Source organism: Amblyraja radiata, chromosome 9 (genome assembly GCF_010909765.2).
Source record: "Amblyraja radiata isolate CabotCenter1 chromosome 9, sAmbRad1.1.pri, whole genome shotgun sequence".
Classification (NCBI taxonomy): Eukaryota; Metazoa; Chordata; class Chondrichthyes; order Rajiformes; family Rajidae; genus Amblyraja; species Amblyraja radiata.
In genome coordinates, this window is record NC_045964.1 from 17,502,424 (window position 1) to 17,525,492 (window position 23,069).

The window sequence follows — 23,069 nt, forward strand, 5'->3', positions numbered from 1 at the left end:
GGAGGTACACAAAAATGCTGGAGAAACTCAGCGGGTGCAGCAGCATCTATGGAGCGAAGGAAATAGGCAACGTTTTGGGCCGAAAATTAATGGGAGGGGGAGTTGAAATGCTGAGCTACCGGGAGATCAGGTTGGTTATTGCGAAAGATGCTCTTTGGTCTGCCCGAACGATGTTGACCACCCAGCAGAGCGAGATCTGTTGGAGAATGTTGCCGACTGGCCAGCTGCAGACTGCAGGAGTACGTGCTGAGCGACGCACTGAAGCTCGGTGCAGCCAACGTCAAGGCTCTGTGGGGGAGGACCACAGTCTAGGATCCTTCCACTGCTGGACAAGGGGGGCAGGGTGTGATGGAGACATCCCTCAAAATAAAGGAAGGGATTCCACGCCAGTGGGCCACATGTGGCAAGGGTGGGGGATAAATGTGTGAAATTTGAGCAATATATGCAAACTGTATTGAATGTTTTGTATAGCCTCCGAAAATGTCGGATTAATTTTTTGCACGGTTCATGTATTGTATATATTTATTACCTGAACAAAGTCTATTTTGAAATAAATTTAAAAAAATTGCCAACTGTGCGGAGGTGAAGCGATCGCCAATCCTGCTCTTGGTCTCACCGATGTAGAGCAGTTGACACCTGGAACAGCGGATGCAATAGATGAGGTTGGAGGAGGTGCAGGTGAACCTCTGCCTCACCTGGAAAGACTGCTTGGGTCCTTGGATGGAGTCGAGGGGGGAGGTAAAGCGACAAGTGTAGCGTTTCCTGCGGTTGCAGGGGAAATTACCAGGGGAGGGGGTGGTTTGATTGGGAAGGGACGTCTTGACCAGGGATAAGTAAGAAACCTGAACACTTGACAAGTAAGAAGCCTGAAGACTTAGGACACTCCTGCATGATAGCCCCTCAAACACTTCTCATGTGCATTGTTTAAGGCGGAACATGGACGGCATTGTTGCATTGTGTGAGAATGTAGTGAATTGATAGTGTGATGAGAGTAGAGAAAGACATGTTCCAATTGTATGTCCTACATAAATATGAATAAAGTATATGTTGGAAAAAGAATGGGAAGCCTGGCCGACTTAAATCCTATTTGTCCTTCTCAGGTGTTCAAATGTTAAAAGGCCATAAATAATAGCAAAATTAGGCCACTCGGCCCATCAAGTCTACTCTGCCATTCAATCATGGCTGATCTATCTCTCCCTCCTAACCCCATTCACCTGCCTTCTCCCCATAACCCGACACCCATACTAATCAATAATCTATCTATCTCTCCTTTGAAAATATCCATTGACTTGGCCTCCGCAGTCTTCTGTGGCAAATAATTTCAGATTCACCAACCTCTGACCAAAGAAATTCCTTCTTATCTCCTTCCTAAAGGAACGTACTATAATTCTGAGGCTATGATGTCGTAACTCTCTTGTAATCACTGTTCTTCCATATCTCCATTTACTCCAGCATGTTGTGTCTATCTTTGTTATAACCAGGGTCTGAAGAAGGGTCTCGACCCAAACATCACCTATATTTTTTCTCCAGAGATGCTGCCTGACCCGCTGAGTTACGCCAGCATTTTGTGTCCATTTTCAGTAGAACCAGCATCTGCAGTTTCCCCCTTCACGTGCTGCCTGACCTGCTGAGTTACTCCAACACGTTGTGTCCATTATGGGACTCAGTTCATTTAAAACAGAAATCAGTAAGTTTCTGGCTATTGATAGGGCAGAGAGTCCAGCCATGATCTTGTTGACAAAGGGAGTGAAGGCCTACACTTGTATAATGAGCAATAAAACACATTTGTTTTCATTGCAAGGAGGTGCTGGAGCATGTACCTTTAAGATGCATTGTTGGGGAATTCCCTTCCACCGTGTCAAAACCTGACAGCCGCCTGGACAAATGACTGCTTCTGGTTGGACAGCTCTGATACTTTCTGCTTGGTAACGGGCCACAACTATTTTTTGATTGGTTAGTGATTTTCGGCACGCACACACATACGTCATGCCGCCGCGCAGCGGGGAGGAGGGGGATGGGGACGGGACGCGCAGCCGCAGAGCTCCACAAGGCCGGTGAAGGGAAGCCGCTTGGTCGGAGGGCGGCGCTGTGGTCGTTCAGTGAAGCGGAAACAGCACCGCGGGCGGTGGGAGTGCGCCACTGCAGGCAGAAGGAGAAGTGCCCGCTGATTGGCTGCGATGAGAGCAGTTGCCTATTGGCGATGTCATGGTCATAGAGTCAGTCATGGAGAGTGGAAACAGGCCCTTCGGCCCTACTTGTCTCTATTGATGTTCAAGAAAGAACTGCAGATGCTGGAAAAATCGAAGGTAGACAAACAATACTGGAGAAACTCAGCGGGTGAGGCAGCATCGATGGAGAGAAGGAATTGGCGACGTTTCAGGTCGAGACCCTTCAGGCTTAGTCAAAAGAGACTTCTGTTTGATGCCTTGTTTTCACACCTTACCCTTCCTAAGGCAACCAGCATCATCAAAGACCCACACCACCCTGGCCACACACTCGTTTCATCCCTGCCATCGGGAAGAAGGTAGAGGAGCCTGAAAACTGTAACATCCAGGTTCAGGAACCAGGGGCGGAAATCGCTATTGAAACATGGGGATGGGGGGGGGACACAATTTCTTGGTGGCCACGCGCACACACACACACACACACACGCGCGAGGCTTCGGCCATGGGCCCTGTGGACGATAACATCGGGAGCTGACCTGGTTGGTGACCGACTCCGAACTCCAGCAACAGCAGCTTTGTCCGCCCCAAATCGTGGGGCTTGAATCGGCCCGTTCGCGGGGCCATTTGTCACCTGGCGCGGCTTAAAACCGGCCGCGAGATCTTCCATCCCCTGGCGGGGGCTTCAACCGGGAGCCTCGACGCAGCGGTAGAAGATCCTGCGGTCGATTTTAAGCCGAGCTGATACAAGGCCCCACGAACGGGCCAATTCAAGCTTCGCTCTATGATCTTTGCTCCACCAGGACGACTCCCTCCTCCAATCACCTCGCTCTATCCTCAGTCCCACCCCCCTACTTCCGCCTCTGACCGACACCTCCCTCCTCCAATCATTGCGCTGAATCATCATGTCCCACTCCCCCCCCCCCCCCATTGCCTGCTGACCGACGTCTCTCTCGTCCAATCGGCGCCCTCGATCCAGTCTCACCCCCACTGTCTTGCGGAAAGCGGAGATTTTTAATAGATTTTTTTCACCGAATTTCAAAATCCGGATTACAAAACATGGGGGGATTGTCCCCCACCTCTCAAAACATGGAAGGGACGTGGCCCCATGTCCCCTTTGGGATTTCCGCCCCTTGGGAACAGTTTCTCCCCTACAGCCATCAGGCTATTAAACACTACAACCTCAAATAACCTCTGAACTACAGACTATTATTGTTATTATTGCACTATTATTGTTTGTTTTTTTGTGTGTATGTACATTTGTCCCAGCACACTGATGCAATTATAAAGAAAGCACATTAGCGCCTCTACTTGCTGAGAACATTACGGAGATTCAGTATGCCAAGGGGGACTCTCTCAAACTTCTACAGGTGCACAGTAGAGAGCATGCTAAACGGTTGCATCGTGGCTTGCTATGGCAACCTGAGGGTCCAGGAGCGAAAAAGGCTTCAAAAAGTTGTAACCACTGCCCAGTCCATCATCGATTCTAACCTCCCTACCATCGAGGGGATCTATCGCAGTCGCTGCCTCAAAAAGGTTGCTCAAGGACCCACACCATCCTGGCCTCACACTCATATCACACACCACTGCCATCAGGTAGAAGGTGCAGGAGCCTGAAATCTGCAACATCCAGGTTCAGGAACAGCTTCTTCCCTACTAGCCATCAGACTAATAAACACAACTTCAAACAAAGTCTGAACTAGAACAGCCTATTGCACTTTATCTGTTTATTTATGTGTGTGTGTATATATTCTATGGTATATGGACACACTGATCTGATCTGTATTCATGCCTACAATATTCCGTTGCGCTGCAGCAAGCAAGAATTTAATTGTCCTATCTGGGACACATGACAATAAACTCTCTTGACATGACTTGACTTGTATATATATATATATATATATATATACACATGCACACACATATATATAAATACGCTGCAAGTCGCGGTGTCCCATCTACATATATATATATGTATTTGTGAGTATGTGTGTATATACACACACAACTTTTCTCTCTCTCGTTTATTATATTGTTTACAGTGTACTATGTTTACATATTCTGTTGTGCTGCTGCTAGTAAGATTTTCATTGTCCTTTGTGGGACGTATGACAATAAAACACTCTTGACTCTTATCTCTGTGTCTCCCTCTCCACTGACTCTCAGTCTGTAGAAGGGTCTTGACCCGAAACGTCACCCATTCCTTCTGTCTAGAGATGCTGCCTGACCCGCTGAGTTACTCCAGCATTTTGTGTCTGTCCCATCTACACTAGCCCCACCTGCCTGCGTTTGGCCCATATCCCTCCAAACCTGTCCTATCTATGTACCTTTTTAAATGTTTCTTGAACATTGCAACATTATCTGCCTCAACTACCTCCTCTGGCAGCTCGTTCCATACACCCACCACCCTATGTGTGAAATAAATATCCCTCGGGTTGCTATTAAATCTTTCCCCCCTCACCTTAAACCGATGTCCTCTAGTTCTCGATCCCCTACTCTGGGCGAGAGACTCTGTGTGTTTACCAGATCTACACCTCTCATGATTTTATACACCTCTATAAGATCACACTCATCCTCCTGCACTCATAGGAATAGAGTCCTAGCCTGCCCAACCTCTCCCTATAGCCCAGGCCCTCCAGTCCTGGCAACAGCCTCGTAAATCTTCTCTGCACCCTTTCCAGCTTGACAACAGTCTGAAGAAGGGTTTCGGCCCGAAACGTTGCCTATTTCCTTCGCTCCATAGATGCTGCTGCACCCGCTGAGTTTCTCCAGCATTTTTGTGTACCTACCAGCTTGACAACATATTTCTTATAGCACGGTGCCCAGAACTGAACACAATACTCTCACCAACGTCTTATATAACTGCAACATGACCTCCCAACTTCTATGCTCAGTGCTCAATGGTCATTAGCTTCTGACGCGCTCTGATTGACGGATGAGACAGAGGTAAACAGATCGGCGTGCAAGTCGCGGTGTTAATCAGAACATTGCAAACAGTGCGCACCATCCAACATCAATCGGCTCAGTTAGCCACGAGTAAGTAAGTAGACCTTACAACCACCAACTTTCTGTTACTGGTGCACCTCCTTTCTCTACCCAAAGCAATCGGACTTCCCCCTTTACTGCCAGCGATCACTATATAACGTGACTTCAGAGCGTTTCTCTCTAAATATCGTTTCCCGATCACTAGTGGACCAGCTTTGAATGCGTGTTGTCAAGATTGTCCTGATGATCTGGTATGGTTTTCTTATCGAAAGAGCGCCGTGTCCTGATAACAGTTAATACAGATTTGTTTCTTATTTTGCCATGTTTTCGCGATCTTGAACGTGAATGTTTAGGCTCTCGTTATACTCAATGCATTTACTTCACTTGTTCGCGTTTCCGGGACATGCCTGGGCAGCAGACCGGGTGGCAGAAACGCGTAGACTTTTTTTGTTTTGGTCGCCAAAGGCTATTTTTTTTTTGTACGCTCGGGATTTATTTACTTTACATTTTTTGATTGATCGGGTGTTGTTTCGAGTTTGTGTTTATTGCTTATCTTCGATCTGAGTCACTGTGCTCTGGAAATGTAAAAGTTCAGTTTGGTGCCGGCAAACAGGCAGAACAGTTAGGACAATGAAGATGCAGGAACCGGGAGCATAAAACAAACTGTCCAGCAGTTCGCTTCTGAAGTCGAGTCTGTTCCAATGCGGGTGTGAACCTGAACTGGGGTTTCACACCTGAAATTAACCCGGTGGCTCCAGTGGTTTAATATTAACCTGATGGGATCAGGAGTGGGCGGTTGTCTCTCAGCAACATGAAGGAATGATCTCTCGTCTGCGTTGATAGAGTGTAGAAAAGTGTCGATAGTGTGAATAATGTGCAAACTTTCCTGGGTTGTCCAGGTTTCGGGGAATAGTTTTCTTTTTTTGAGAGAGGGTGGGGGGGGGGGGGGTCTCAGTTCTGAGACGTTCTGAGTTTATGGGAACATCTTAGTTTGACATCTTAAGTCAGTTTCAGAACTGACTATCTCTAAATCGGTATTAATATTTATAATAACACGTTTATGATTCATGTTATACTTCTTTGGTTCTTCAGCACGCTTCCTATAGGGCACTTGGTGTATCTGCAATGCTGAATCTGTAATGCATCTGAAATCGTACTGTAATTTAGTTTCTAGTGTGAGCTGTTTACCTGTAACGTGACTTATTTTCAGTGCGTGTCGCGACTCGATGGTATTTGGCTGGTGACGTAGCGAAACGAGTAGCCTGTTGAATAGTATGATGCAATCTTCTGTTTATCCGGTACAGTTCCCAGCCACTGTAACTATGTAAACAGACCTTTCAAGATGTTTACTTCCTCCGTAGCCGTTCTTGTGCGTGTCATCCAGTATGATCTGAACAACGACCGGCTTCTCCGGTGAATAGTCCGCGTTATTATCTGTTTGATTTCACCCGATTGTACCCCAGCGTGGGACTGTCTAATTCTCGCACCATTCTGGGGTGGCAAAGGATTATCATCTATCTACACCGACAATGGAACAGTGACATTCTTTACTTGCATCGACAGAACAGGCCTGTAAACACAATACTCGTGGATGGCACATAATAAACATTAAAACAAACCACAATAAATTAATAACCCCAATATTAGTGCAACAGAGCACAAAGTGTTCATTGCAACCCGGACAGTTTCACAATCAGTTTATTAAAAGGAAACCAAATAAAGGTATACCCACCCCCCCCCCCCCACACACACACACACACACCACACCACACACACACACACACACACACACACACACACACACCCCCCCCCCACACACACACACACACACACACACTTTAGCCCTGACCTCTCCCTGATTTGGGCCAGTGTTAGCTGATCTTGTACCAGAGGGCAGGCGTTTTTCTGCTGCCGGTTTACATGTGTTGATAAGCAGAGAGATTGCTTCTGATTTATTCCCGGGTCGCCCGCAGGGTCCTAGGACCCGTCGTGCGCTGGCTGCCACCAGTTGACTGCTCCTGGCAACAGCATCCAATTGGAAGCAAGTGCTTCTGTGCGGCTGGTGGAAACGATGAAGTTGATGGAAGGCGAGTTTCAACACAGTGCAGCCAGCAGTCACAAACCACATCACCCCTTTAGGAATGCCATCCAAAGACCACATTTTAGCACTTATTATTCAGCTTTGCTGGAGTTCTTAACTTTTGGTGGACATAATAATGTCCACGTTGGACAACTTATTCATCCTGCCGAGAACTATACTTTACTTTCTGGTATTTTCCCCTTTGCACCACCTTGTATTTAGCTTGATTTAATTCACGTATGTATCTGATTTGATTGGATAGCATACAAGTAATAGCTATTCATTGTACCTCAGTAAATTTGACAATAATAATGCCAAACCTCAACATGAATTCGAATTCTGATCTGGTCAACTACAAATAGAAATTGCTGGAGACTCCTGGCAGGTTGGGTAGCATTTGTGGAGTATAGAAAGTCATTAATGTTTCAGATCCTAGGCTCTTGATTGCAACTTGTCTCAGTTCATATTCTGTAACCTCAAAACTCTCTGTTTTCACCACCACAATCTCCCCTCCCAACCTCAGCTCATCAGGTCTGAAGAAGGGTCCCGACCCGAAACGTCACCTGTCCATGTTCTCCAGAGATGCTGCCCGACCTACTAGAAGAAGGGTTTTGACTCAAAACATCGCCAGTCCATGTTCTCCAGGGATAGACCCAAAATGCTGGAGTAACTCGGTGGGACAGGCAGCACGTCGTGAGGGAATGGGTGACGTTTTGGGGTGAAACCCTTCTGACCTGCTGAGTTACTCCAGAACATTGTGATCTTTTGTGTATTAGTGTATTAACCAGCATTTGCAGTTGCTTGTTTTGACCTGCAGAATGTAACTGCGCAACTTATGAGATACAAATTTCTGTAACTATTCTTGCATCATCCAGCCTGCACAAACTCAAGCTTTTCTGATTGCCCATCGCCCTGTCTTCCTTGCTTCACAGACAACCAATGTGATGAACTCCTTAATCCTCACGCTTGCATCTCTTTCTGATACCTCCATTCATTATCCTAGCCTTCCCCAATCCCGACTCCCATTTCCTTTGCTCATCCCGTCATCTCTCTGCCTTGCTCGATTAACTATACCTTATATTCTCTTTTCTAAATCAGAACAACACAGTGGTGGTGATTGGTGGGTGCAGATTCGGTGGGCCGAAGGGCCTGTTGCCGCGCTGTATCTCTAAACTCAATAAGACATCATTACTGTGTAGGAAGAATCCGCAGATGCTGGCTTACACTGAAGATAGACACAAAATGCTGGAGTAACTCAACGGGACAGGCAGCATCTCTGGAGAGAAGGAACGGGTGACGTTACGGGTCGAGATCCTTCTTCAGACCTTCAGTCTGAAGGTGGGTCTCGATCCGAAACGTCAACCAAGACTTCTTTACTCTTGTACCCAAGTACTCTCATGTTAAAGGCTAACAGGCCATTTGCCTTTTGAATTGCTTGCTGCACCAATGTCAGTGACATGTGTACAAGAAGATTTATGTCCCTTTCAACAAAAATATTTCCCAGTCTGTCATCATTTCAAAAATCCTCCGCTTTTCTGTTTTCTCCACCAAAGTGGATGAACATGCCTTTTTCCACCTTATACTCCTTCTGCCGTATTCTCGGCCACTCATTCAACTTTCCTGCATCTCATTGAAGCCTATATACATTCTCCACCCAGCTCACAATCCCGCATAGTTCTGTACCACCAGTAGACTGGGAAATCTAACCTATGGTCCCTTCTGCCAAATTACTGACATGGATTATGAGGAGCTTTAGACTGTAGGGATACAGCACGGAAACAGGTCCTTCATCCCACCGAGTCCGTGCCGACCAGCGATCACCCTGTACACTAGCACTATTCTACACAGGGACAATTTACAACTTTACTGAAGCCAAGTTCTTATCATTGATCATCAAGCTGAAACGATAAACCCTGTTTCTCTCTCCACAGACACTGCCTAACCTACTGAATATTTGGAGCACCTTCTCTTTTACTTTGGATGTCCGGCAGTGTCAGTATTTTGCTTTTGTGCTGGTTTGATATCTCATCCATAATATAGTACCTCTAATACAACTCCTTGAACATCGCATTGAAATGGCAGCTGTGACCATGTGCCAATGTCTCTGGAAGGAGACTTAAACATGCATCTTTTCAGCTCAGAGTGTCGAGTGCCATCACAAAGATATGAATGTAATTGTATCGGAAAGGTCCCTACTTTGTAGTGGGCGAGTCTCTATTTTTGTCACATGCCCATTTCTACTTGTAATTGACTGATCGCATTCTCTTCTGCACCCAACGGATCATCATGCAAGATGATCCCAGACAGCCAATCAGCACAGGCACTTCTGAACTTGTCCAAGCTGAACTATATTAAGGAAGTGTTAAGTTGTTTGAGGTGCTGCCCTTTGATTGAGCTGCCAAACCATTCCGCCACCTTCCCTCTTAAGTGGAAAGGGTGGATTTGTTTCCACAACTTCACAAGTTATAGTTGAATTACGCCATTCGGCCCATCGAGTCTACGCCATTCAATCATGGCTGATCTGCCTCCTAATCCCATTTACCTGCCTTCTCCCCGTAACCCTTGACACCTGTTCTAATCAAGAATTTGTCTATCACTGCCTTAAAAATATCCACTGACTTGGCCTCCACAGCCCTTAGTGTCATCGCACCAGCATATATATTACTGCCAAACGTACCAACTGGTTATTTAACGCCCTTGCTGTTTATGTGAACTTGCTGAGGTCAGGGTGGTTACTGCGTTTCTGCAATGCAGCAGTGATAGCAATATGGCACAGAGTGCTCTAATGCAGCCTGTTTCTGTCGTACACCCCATTCCAGTCATCTCCACACTGACTATTCACCTTTTTTCTATCCTAAGCAAATGCCCATTTTTCCAGAGGGAGGACTGTGATGAATGTCGGGTTGAAATTCACTCAAGACTTCAGTTCAGTTTAGTTTATTGTCACGTGTACCGAGGTATGGTGAAAAGCTTTTTGTTGCACGCTATCCTGTCAGCAGAAAGACCATACATGATTACTATCGATCCATTTACAGTGTATAGATACATGATAAGGGAATAATGTTGAGTGCAAGATAAAGCCAGCAAAGTCCGATCAAGGATAGTTCGAGGACCATTGTTTGCTCCTCTTGGCATCTATCTTTGCCTGCCACTTTCCCCATGCATAGGTTGCCAGAATGACAACTCCTCTCAGGACATCTCTACAACTGACGATTGTGGAGGCCAGATCATTAGGGTTATTTGAAGAGGAGCTGTATGCATTTCTGGAAAGATCAGGGAATTAAGAACTGTGGATCTGGCACAGAAGAAGATTTGAGGCCAGGGCTTGTGTCCTAGGGTTGCTGTGGCCAATTGCAAAGGTTGAAGTGAAGATTAGCTTCTCCTGGATAAATCCTTGCGAATGTACCTGGGAAACCCGCGGACGATAATCTGAAGACAAAGACTGTGATCTTGAATAAAACACAACGTGCTGGTGTAACTCAGCGGGTCAGGTAGCATCTCTGGAGGAGTGTGAGAGGAAGGAACTGCAGATGCTGGTTTAAACCAAAGATAGACAAAAAAGCTGGAGTAACTCAGCGGGACCTGCAGCATCTCCGGCGAGAGGAAATAGGTGACGTTTCAGGTCGAGACGCTTCCACATCTGTGGAGGACATGGACAGAGGATGTTTCGGGTCGGGACCCCTTCTTCCACAATAATCAGCTCATGTTCACAATGTAGACTCACCTATGAATACAGATTGATTGTTTACGATAAAGGATGTGTTTGAAAAAGAGAAGTGAAACAGAGCTTTTTGTGATCATAAGAGCCCAGTATTAGCCAGCCTCCGCACTGACAAACCAAAACACAAGACAGCTATTTAAATCGTAAAGTTGCCAAAGGACAGAACTGGCGGTGGTTAGACAGAATTCTGTTTTGTTCATGCTTCTCTGAGGCTTATTCTTTCAGGATTATAACTGGAGCATGAGATTTAATAGAATAATGAAGGGTTTTAATAGAGGAGTTAGGACAAAATTGACTCCATTGGCATAGCAGAGGTAACAAGACGACAAAGATTTAAGGTAATTGGCAGGCAACCCAGAGGGATTATGAAAGGATTTTTTTTTAATGCAGTAAATTTTGATCTGGAATGTCCTGTCTATAAAGCACGAGTAGCTCTTAATAAAAGACTGGATAAATAATTGGTTAAGATTGAGCATGGGTACAATGGGTTGAATGGTACCTTCCCCACTTTTTAATGCAAGTTAGTCTTAGTATAATGAGGAGGTAGCAATTAATTAACTGACCAAGTCTCCTTTCACAAAACAATCCAGAGATTTAAACACAAATTCCGTACCGTGGCAGTGGTGGAATTTAAATTCAGTCATCAAGTTGAGATTTGAGGACAATATCTAGCCATTAGCACTGATGACTGATTTGTTGATAAAATGTTCTTTGAGATAGGAAATGCACCATTCACACCTGATCAGCTGTTCGTTCAAAGACACAACATGCTGGAGTAACTCAGTGCCCCAGAGATGCTGCCTGACCCGCTGAGCTACTCCAACATTTTGTGTTTATCTTTGGTGTAAACTCGCATCTGCAGTTCCTTCCTGCACAGTTGTCCGTTAAAATGTATATTACGGAAGGAAGGCCATAAATCTCAGTAAAGCACCATTTCTTCTCCCCGCTAGTGCAAAGTAATATGCAGACAGCAGAGACCGCAGGTGCTGCAATCTTCAGCAAAGTACAATGTACTGGATGAACTCAGCGGGTCAGGCAGCATCTGGATGAGGGAATGGACAGACAGCATTTCAGGTTGGTTCCCTACTTCAGACTGATAGGAGTAGGGGAAGAAGACTGGGAATGAGTGCCACAGGTGGGATAAAGCCTGGCATGCGAGAGATGAAAGATAGACACAAAGTGCTTGAGTAACTCAGCAGGTCAGGCAGCATCTCTGGAGAAATTGGATGAGTGATGTTTTGGGTCGGAAACCTTCTTCAGATGCTGAAGTATTCAGACCCTGAAAAAACTTCAGTCTGAAGAAGGGTTTCGACTCGAAAAGTGACCCTTCCTTCTCCAGAGATGCTGCCTGACCCACTAAGTTACTCCAGTACTTTGTGTCTATCTTTGGTATAAACCAGCATCTGCAGTTCCTTCTTACACAAGTGATGGATGGAGGTGGGTTTGACACTTCGGGTCGAGACCATTCCTTCTCTCCAGAGATGCTGCTTGTCCTGCCCGCTGAGTTACTCCAGCTTTTTGTGTCTTTCAGTGTAAACCAGCATCTGCAGTTCCTTCCTACACATAAACATGCGCCTGTGTGACTGAAGTCTGAGTTGAGTCTGAAGAAAGGTCTTGACCCGAAACGTCACCCATTCCTTCTCTCCAGAGATGCTGCCTGTCCCGCTGAGTTATTCCAGCTTTTTGTGTCCACTGGTGAGACTATCTAGTTCTGAAGCTTGTCTGCTGTGTACCAGCCAATTTAACAAGCTTGAAGATCACAAAGTGCTGTAGTAACTCAGTGGGTCAGCAGCATCCATGGAGAACATGGATAGGTGATGTTTTGGGTCAAGATCCTTTATCAGACTGAATTCAAAAAGCTTCTTCTGATGAATTCCATATTCATGCACACAGTGCAGATCACAAACACAGGTGAAACATCATTCTGAGGGCAGGAGCACAGTTTGCTGCACAATTAGCAGCTTTAATACCAAATGGTAGACAATCGGCACAGTTATTTTGTTTAGTTTGGTTTATTATTGTCATGTGTTCTGAGGTACAGTGAAGGTGCTGTCCGCATGCTATCCATTCAAAGAAGACTACAATGAAGCCGTCCACAGTGCATAGATACAGGATACAGTTTAATTTAGTTTTCAGTTTGGATATACGGCGGGCAAACAGGCCCTTCGTCCCACTGAGTCTGCTGACCAGCAATCACCCCATACACTAGGACTATCCTACACACTAGAGACAATTTATAACATTTACAGAAGCCGATTAACTGACCAACCTGCACATCTTTGGAGTGTGGGAGCACCCGGAGAAAACCCCTGCCGTTCAAAGGGAGAAAGTACAAACTCCGTACAGACAGCGCCCGTAGTCAGGATCGAACCCGGGTCATTGGTGCTGTAAGACAGCAGGTCCACCGCTGTGCCACCATGCCCCCCCCCCCCCCCCCCCCCCCCCCCGGAGGGTACAACATTTAGTGCAAGATATAACATTGAAATATAACATAAGTGCAGGTTATTTGGAGCTCTGGACAAACTCCAGCCGAATATCATCAAGAGTTTTGGGCACAAGCTGGGAGAGCATTTAGCCCAGATTCAACAGAATGATACCCGTGCTAATGGAGTTAAATTATGAGGTTAGATTGCAAAGATTAGACATGTCTTCTCTTGAGCAGATTAAGGAGTGACAATAATTGAGGTGTTTAAAATGATGAAAGGAATCAAGGTTGGCAATGCTATTTAGCCCAGGGTATTTGAGACAATTATAGTGTTATCCTCTCCCACTACTCCTCTTCGATACCCCCGAGAGTGGAATAATTGAACTTGAGCTGAGTCAGCGAGTGAGTCGCCCGTGTGACCCAGTTTTGCCATCAGGGGGAGCTCTTGATGAAATTCTGGAATTATTCCTTCCTGGGAAAGGAAAGGTGCGTGATACAGTCGGACATTAGCAGCATTGGAAGCCGCAAAGGGAAAAGGGTGGATGAACAAAAACAGAGTAACAGAAATGTAAAGTGCAATGAAATCCTTCGGCTGGTTGATCTAAATAATTTACTTCGTGAAAGGTGGGCCTTTCTGTGACATCTCACAGACTGATAACTAAACACACAGTGAGCCTGAAGATAGACACAAAATGCTGGAGTAACTCAGCGGGTCAGGCAGTACCTCGGGAGCAAAGGAATAGGTCACGTCTCGTGTCGAGATCCTTCTTCAGACTGAAGAAAAGACGACCTAATTCCTATTCCTTTTCTTCAGAATTGCTGTCTGGCCCTCTGAGTTACTCCAGCTTTTTGTGTCTTATCTTCGGTTTAAACCAGCATCTGCAGTTTCCTCCTACACAGAGTGTACTTGTCCCCACACCGGTAAATGAGACGTCTCTCTGCTGAGTCCACTGGTGCCCAGGTCACATTGTAATTAACTGATTGGACCTCTTCCATGGAGAGGGAACATTGAGGCACATGTCTTTATCCCACCTACACCTGCCCGGTAATGGCATGACAATTGGTATGGGGAAGATTTATCTGTGTTTGCATGCTTGGTCTCATTATGTGTGTGTGTGTGTATGTGTGCGGGTGTGTGCATATGTGTGTCTGTGCGTGTGTGTGTGTGTGTGCGTTTGTGTGTGTGTGTGTGTGCGTATGTGTCTGTGCGTGTGTGTGTGTGCGTGTGTGTGCATATGTGTGTCTGTGCGTGTGTGTGCGCATTTGGGTATATGTGTATGTATGTATTTGCCTGTGTGTTTGTGCATGTCTGTTTTGTGTATGCTTTCCGTTTGTACGTGAGTGTGCGCACGCACATGTTTGTGTACTTGGGGCAAACCTTACAAACAATTGGGTTGCATGGTGGCACAGGCGTACAGCCACTGCCGTACAGAGCCAGAGATGCGGGTTCGATCCTGACTATGGGTGCTGTCTCTATAGAATTTGAACGATCTCTCCGTGACCGTGTGGGTTTTCTCCAGGTGGCTCGGTTTCCTCCCACACTCGAAAGACATATAGGATTGTAAGCTAATTTAGTTTAGTTTAGAGATAGAAAGCGGAAACAGGCCCTTCGGCCCACCGGGTCCGTGCCGACCAGCGATCCCCGCACATTAACACTATCCAACACCCACTAGGGACAATTTTTACATTTACTAAGCCAATTAACCTACAAACCTGTATGTCTTTGGAGTGTGGGAGGAAACCGAAGATCTCGAAGAAAACCCACGCAGGTCACGGGTAGAACGTAAAACTACGTACAGACAGCACCCGTTGTCGGGATCGAACCCGGTCTCTGGCGATGCATTTGCTGTAGGCCAGCAACTCGACCGCTGCGCCACCGTGACTAATTTGTTTTGGTAAAATTGTAAATTGTTCCTAGTGTGTAGGATAATGCTGGTGTATGGGGATCGCTGGTCGGTGCGGACTCGCTGGGCTGAAGGGCCTCTTTCCGTGCTGTATCTCTAAAATAAAATAAACTAAACCAAAGTCTTTCCATGGCACCCTGCATCACTGTTCTGTGATGGAAAGCTGTGCATTTTACCACTTTTTGGTAAAGAAATTACTGCTAAGTTATTGGACCCTTCTTTTAGTCTTCCTCCTTTAATGTGCATCTATACCGTATCTTTCTTACTCTTGGGTTGTCCCGAGGTGCCTCGCAGCCAGTGAGCCTGGGCTGCAGCGTGGGAAGTGCCAAAGGCAATCTGTATACAGGGATGCACTGATAGTCATGTGACAATGGCCAGGTTACTACAAGCCTGATAAAGAGCTATAGACAAGGACAGCTGGGGGTAGATTTCCTGCTCTGCACTATTGCAGGATCTTTTATGTCTGTGTTAACGGGTAAATTAATCTAAGAGTTGCTTTTCTGACGGTGCAGCGGTAACCTGGATTTTGTGATCGGGTCCTGGATTTGATACTAAAACCCGACTACAGGTACTGTCTGTACGGAGTTTGCACGTTCTCACCGTGACTGCGTGGGTTTTCTCTGGGTGCTCCGGTTTCCTTCCACACTCACGGGCTCAAGGGGGGAGATGGCCCTCAGCGGAACCTTGGCTGACGTCTGAGACATGTGGATTCGCAGCATCCTTAGTAATAGTTCAAAATAATGAGGCAACTTGTTTCTGCCACTGTTGGCTGAGCGACGAATGTTCAGGACATTCTCTTCCATCTGAACTGTGAATTCTAACACCCACTGAGGAGGCACCCTGAGGAGAAATAGCAACCAGTATCGTGCACTCAGATCCCAGAAGGAATCTTGAACCCGTGAACCTCTGACTGTGAACACAGTGCAAGCTCAAACAAGTTGGCAAAAGTAGAGTTGGCAATGGGCCAGAGAGCAGAAATGCCAGGTCAATACTGGTAGCTTGTTACACACACACGCACGCACGCGCACACACACACGCACGCACGCGCACACACACACACACACACACACACACACACACTCCTTTGAAGAAGGGTCCCGACCCAAAAACGCCACCTATTCATGATCACCTGCTGTCTGAACTGTGCAGGAAGGAACTGCAGATGCTGGTTTAAACCGAAGATAGGCATAAAATGCTGGAGTAACTCAGTGGGACAGGCAGTATTTCTGGAGGGAAGGAATGGGTGGCGTTTCAGGTCGAGACACTTCTTCAGACTTAAACTTCAGTCTTAGTCTGAAGAAGGGTTTCGACCGAAAACGTCATCCATTCCTTCTCTCCAGAGATGCTGCCTGTCCCGCTGAGTTACTCCAGCATTCTGTGTCAATTTTCGGCTGAACTGCTGAGTTACTCCAGCACTCTGTGCCTTTCATTTCCTGGTTCTTCACTATCTCTGTCGAACCTCTGGAATTGTAATGTTTAAGAAAGAACTACAGATGCTGGAAAATCGAAGTTAGGCAAAAGTGCTGGAGAAACTCAGCGGGTGCAGCAGCATCTATGGAGCGAAGGAAATAGGCAACATTTCGGGCCGAAACCCTTCTTCAGACTGATGGGGGGTGGTGGTGGGGGGGGGGAGGCGGGGAGAAGAAAGGAAAAAGGAGGAGTAGGAGTCCCAGGGCTGAGGGAGAGCTGAGAAGAGGAGGAGACAGCAAGGGCTAACGGAATTGGGAGAATTCAATGTTTATGCCACTAGGATGCAGACTACCCAAGTGGAATATGAGGTGCTGTTCCTCCAATTTCCGGTGTTGCTCACTCTGGCCATGGAGGAGGTCCAGGACAGAGAGGTCGGATACGGAATACGCAATAAGACAATGCATCAATGAGTAATTGATTATGCTTTAACATGACAGCTCATTTATTGGTGGGGAATTAAGCTATCTTGGGCAATTGTGGGATCACATCTGGAACATCTTGTAATCTCCTTATTTACGGAAGGATGTTAATGCAGACATACCTGGAACGGGTAGATTTTCTCACGAGGAAAGCTGAAACAGACTAGCCCTGCATCAACTGGAGCTTTGGAGGAGTGAGAGAGAACTTGCCTGAAGCATAAAAGATTCGGAGGGGTTTTGAGTTGGTGGAAGTGGAGATAAGGTGGAGATTGATAGATTATTAATAGTACAGGTGTCAGGGGTTATGGGGAAAGGCAGGAGAATGGAGTTGAGAGGGAAAGATAGATCAGCTATAATTTAATTGAGTAGACTGGATGGGGTGAATGGCCTAATCCTGCTCCTATAACCTGAATTCATGAATTTATGAGGATGAGTCTAGATTTCACCTCATCTAGAAGGAGGAGATGAGGTGAAATTATTTTTCCTCAGGATGGTGTGAATCTCAAGAACTCTCTATCTCAAAGGGCATTGAAAGCAGAGTTGTTGAGGTGGTGATAGACATTAGATAAGCAATTGGGTGAAAGGTTATCGTATGTAAGTGAGTCTGCAGAGTTAAAGTTTTACAATCAGATCACCCAAAATCTTATTAAATGGCTGGGCCAGCTTCCACCTGCCCTTAATTCATGTGGGGTTGTGTTGGTTTCCATTGTTAATGCAGCTAGGCTAATGGAGAAGTCAGAGATCAGCTGATGTTAAAGTGAGACAGACTGATCATCTTTAATCTGCAACAACCTTCTTATTAACATAAAGCTGTGGAAATGTTATTTCCTGTTGAATCCTTTGTGTTCTCTGTAGTTCAGAGACGAGTATGAATTGGGTTCAGGCCCATAGTTTATATTGTCTTGGAAAAATGTACAGAAACTCTTTAATATTAGTACAGGTCCACCACCGATGTTGTGGCACCCTTGGTTCCAGAGCCTTTCTGGATTATCCGTATTGCCAGATCAACAGAGGTCACGGCCTCCAAGAGGAGAACCAACGGTACCAGAATGGTCCGTCTAGGCCACTGAGGGACTGAGATACCAGTCCGTAAAGTCAGCAATGGGGACGGATCTGCCAGCTCTGGCCAGGCCGGGGTTCCAGAGCCCTGGCCACAGAGGCCAAATTCGACCCGCTGATCGGCGCGGAATTCCTGATGAGGTTGAGATCGGCATCTCGGACATTGGAACTTTACAGTAACACCTTGGTCCATATTGATTGCAAGTACAGCGTGGAAACAGGCCCTTTGGCACAGCAAGTCCAAGCTGATCATTGATCACCCATTTACACTAGTCTATGTTATCCCACTTTCGCATCCACTTCCTACATACAGGAGCAAATTAATACAAACACGCACGCCTTTGGGATGCGGGAGGAAACCGATGCACCCGGAGGAAGCCCACACAGTCACGGGGAGAACCTGCAAACTCCACACAGACAGCAGCCGAGGTCAGGCTTGAACCAGTGTCTCCGGAGCTGTGCGACAGCAGCTCGACCATGTCTTGGGACCTGCCCCTCAGTGAAGGCAGTTCCAGTGAAGAAATGCATCATCGCCATCAGTGCGTCGTGGCAGGCTTTGGTCATTGAAGGAAAAATGTGATTGAAGATGGTGGCAGCAAACCAGGCGGCAGTGAGTCCTGCCCTCTTGTTGCTTCTGAAATTTGGACTATCTACCAGGCATCACCATCTCTGTAAAATCATTTAAAGCCTCTGGCAAGATAAGCAAACCAGCATCAACTATGATAACACATCCCCAGTGGTAGACTCCTAATTACTCTGTCAACTCGGTTTTAGTGTTATTTAGAGATGCACATGGAAACAGGCCCTTCGGCCCACCGAGTCTGCGCCAATCAGTGATGACCCCTAAGCTCATTCTATCACACACACGAGGGACAATTTCTGGAAGCCAATTAACCTACAAACCTGCTGTCTTTGGAATGTGGGAGGAAACCGGAGCACCCGGAGAAAACCCACACGGTCACAGGAAGAACATACAAACTCCATACAGACAGCACCCGTTGTCAGGATCGCACCGGGCCTCTGGCGCTGTAAGGCGTGTGAAGCCTTTGTGGGCCATGCTGCGTATCACCAGAGATGGGCAATCCTCTGTTAAGTGGAGGTTTCTGCTGCTTACGGGGGACTTACCCATCAGAGGGCCGCTAATGCAGAGATGGGGCAGATTGATCATTCTGGATAACCAAGGGCCTTAATAATAAAATTCTGCAGACTTTGAGGCCTCCTGCTGAATCTTTTGGGTTTAGGCCTGCAAAAATAGTTCTCAATCGTTTCATAAAGGTAAGGCCCACTCAAAGCCGAGTTCCTTCCTGTCGTGAAGCTTGGCAAGTCCTCATAGGCCCCCGGTGGCAGGTTCACATTGGCTGAGCCCGCCACCCCCACCCCCTCCTCCTTCCTACTGCACAGCGAGGTAAACTGTGCCTTTTTTTCTCATAGATCCGAAAGAAAACCACAAAGTGGCTGAACCAAGGCGCTCGATCACTAAATATATCAGGCAGTGGCTAAATGGCGGAAGTGAGACCTACTGCATGGCAACAGGCCTGTGACTTTGGACTCAGATGACTAAGCAGTTTATTTTTTATTTATTCAGCTGTAAACAGGTTTAATGCCTACAGGGACCTGAAACTGCACAGGCCATTAAGCCCACTAACTCAGTCGCGAGGGGTGAACTGGGCTGGATGTGCAGGAGAGAGGGGGAGTTTGAGTTGCGGTTTTAGTTTTTGAGATACCCAGCGGAAACAGGCCCTTTGGTCCGTCGGGTCCGCTCCGCCCGCGATCCCCGCACATTAACACCATCCTACACACACTAGGGACAATTTACACATACACCAAGCCAAATAACCTACAAACCTGTATGTCTTTGGAGTGTGGGAGAACGTACAAACTCCGTACAGACAGCACCCCATAGTCGGGATCGAACCGGGTCTCTGGAGCTGCAAGCGCTGTAAGGCAGCAGCTGTACCCCTGTGCCACCGTGCCGCGGACTTGGTGGGCCGAAGGGCCTGTTTCCACGCTGTATCTCTAAACTAAACTAAACTAAACACCCACCAGCCCACCATTTCTTCCTATCCTTGCCAGAGTCTGAGAACATATATTCAGGAACATCCTCAACTCCTTCTTCAATACCACCATGTTAGCTCCAGAAACTTCATAAGTTCATAATTTATAGGAGCAGAAGTAGGCCATTCGGTCCCTCAAATCTACTCCGCCATCCAATCATGGCTGATCTACCTTTCCCTCTCAACTCCAATCTCCTGCCTTCCTCCGTAACCCATGACACCCGTATTAATCAAGAATCTACCATTCTCTACCTTAAAAATCAGAATCAAAATCAGAATCAGAATCAGATTTTATTCTCCAAGTATGTTTTGCAACATACGAGGAATTTCACTGGCCAGGTCACATACAATTAAAAGCAACAGACTCAAAATCACATTTTAACATGAACATCCACCACAGTGACGCCTACACATTCCTCACTGTGATGGAAGGCAAAATAAAGTTCAAGTCTCTTCCCTTAGTTCTTCCTCGGTTATATATCCATTGACTTGGCCACCACAACCTTCTGTGGCAATGAATTCCACAGATTCACCACCCTCTGAATAAAGAAATTCCTCCTTGTCTCCTTTCTGAAGGTACGTCCCTCTCTCCGCACTTCCCTGAAGGTACATCTCCCCCAGCCAACTCTCATCCTGTGGAGCCGCCCGTGGCTCCACTAATATTAATCCAGTTCCCTTATCTCCTCTCTTACTTTCACAATGATAATCTCAGTTAGACAGAGATTACAGCAACATATTTTAGTTGAAATATGAATAAAATCCCTAGTTTAATTGCAACACACAAAGTTGTTACATTGCTGAATAATCTTACATCTGCTTTGATTGTCAAAAGGACACAAACCCTTCTTGCATATCGTAACAACAATGTTCTAGTTTTTAAACCTGCCACTCATAGAGAGAACATCAGTGGCTGAAACTCTCTGTCTCACATCCTCATTCCCCCAGGAAAGAGCCTGTTTACATATCAGTTACATTTACAATGTTTACATATCTGTTGGGTTGCTGCACGTAAGAATCTCATTGTTCCGTTTCTCACTCTCAGGACACACAGTGCTAGAGTAACTCAGCAGGTCAGGCAGCATCTGGAAAACATGGATAGCTGACGTTTTGGGTCCAGACCCTTCTTCAGACTGACACCTTCCTACATTTTTCACTCATATCTTCTTGTGGGCCATAGTCATAGAGAAGGGAAACAGGCCCTTTGGCCCAGCTCGTCCATGCCAACCAAGATGCCTCATCTACACTAGACCCATAGTGGGAGGGGCAGCCCAGGATTTTATTTCAATGATGTTGCACGAGCAGACTGCAGTGGGGAATGGCTCAATTGTAATCATGTATTGTTTTTCCGCTGGCTGGTAAACAGGCAACAAAATCTTTTCATTGTACCTCGGTACACGTGACAATAAACTAAACTGAACTGAACTGAACGGAGAGGCGTACAGCCCCACAAGTGGTGAGAGTGCCCACACTCCTCGGCTGAGTACTCAATGCCAGGCACAATCAGACGGCGGGCACTGCCAGCTGCAGGATGGCGTGAACAGTCCTTGTGGCAATGTTCAATAATAATAAAAACCACAGATGCTGGAACTTTGAATTAAAAGCAGGAAATGCTGGAAACACCCAGGTAGTCAGGTGGCATCAATTGAGAGAGAAAAAGAGAGTTGACATTGCAGGTTGGAGACCCTATGTCAGACCACAACTCTGATTCCGTCAGTTAGTGGCACACTCACCTCTAAATTATAAGACCACAGAAATCATTTCAAGTTCATAATGTAGACCGGCACTCCCGCCACAGCACTGAAGAACTGCTCTCTTGTACTCTTTGGTACAAGATTGATATCTTTAATATCAGGTGGACATAGAGATCTTTTTTATTGTCACGTGTACCGAGGTACAGTGAAAAGCTTTTTTTGTTGCATGCTATCCAGTCAGCGAAAAGTGTACACATGATCTCATTCAAGCCATCCACAGTGTACAGATTCAGAATAAAGGGAATAACATTTAGTGCAAGATAAAGTTTAGATTCTGTCTGCATTTTAACCTGTGTGAAACTGCAATGGTTGATTTATTTTCTGTTTCTGTGAATCCATTGTGTGTTTATTTCTGTACCTGCTTCTGCCTCCGTCTGTGTCTGTGTGTACCACTGCCACTGTTCCTCTGCACACCCGTTCAATGTTTCTATTTCCAGCCCTCTGCATCTGTTTCTGTGCACTGCACTTTGTGTTCTCTTATCTGTCCCCACGTGCCTCAGTCATGTTCTTTCTCCTTTATTGTTCTCCTATCACTCTTTCTGTACCTACAGACCTCTGTGTTTCCGCTGTTGTGACTCGTTTTCCTTCCTTGTTTCTCTCTCTCTCGATTTCTCTCTGTTTCCCCACCTGTATCGCTCTTTGGGCCTCCATCTTTGTCTACCTCCTTCTGCCAATTGCTAGAAATATGAAATAGAAATGCTCAATTGACTAGGCACCATCTCTGAAGAGAAAAACAGCTAAAGGGCCTGTCCCACTTGGGCCTCATTTACGCGTCACGACGCACGATGCGCATTATGCGTGCGCGGTGACGTAGGCAGTGACGCGCGGTCACGCGCGGCGCCCCTGGATTTTGGGATGTACAAAATGACACCTAAGTGGGACAGGCCCTTAACTTTTCAAGTCGATCAATTAACATTGCAGGCAAAAATTGGAATAAGTTTGAGGTACTACACCACGTCTTCCATTTAGCTACACAGCAAATCTTGAGAGTCAATATGCAATTCAACAGTTTCAGATAACCCAACTTTTCTTGTTTGTG

At 46.3% G+C, this 23,069-nt stretch overlaps 1 protein-coding gene across 3 annotated transcripts in view; it reads left to right on the top strand.

Moving 5' to 3' along the window:
* The first annotated feature begins 5,090 nt into the window (after nt 1-5,090).
* The window catches only part of bmf (Bcl2 modifying factor), a 62,390-nt gene continuing 44,411 nt past the window's right edge, over nt 5,091-23,069 (top strand). Inside the window, exon 1 of one of the 3 annotated variants that reach the window (XM_033026798.1) lies at nt 5,091-5,202. The gene's annotated coding sequence lies outside the window, so the exon portion shown is untranslated. The other 2 variants (XM_033026799.1, XM_033026800.1) reach the window with 2 other exon arrangements.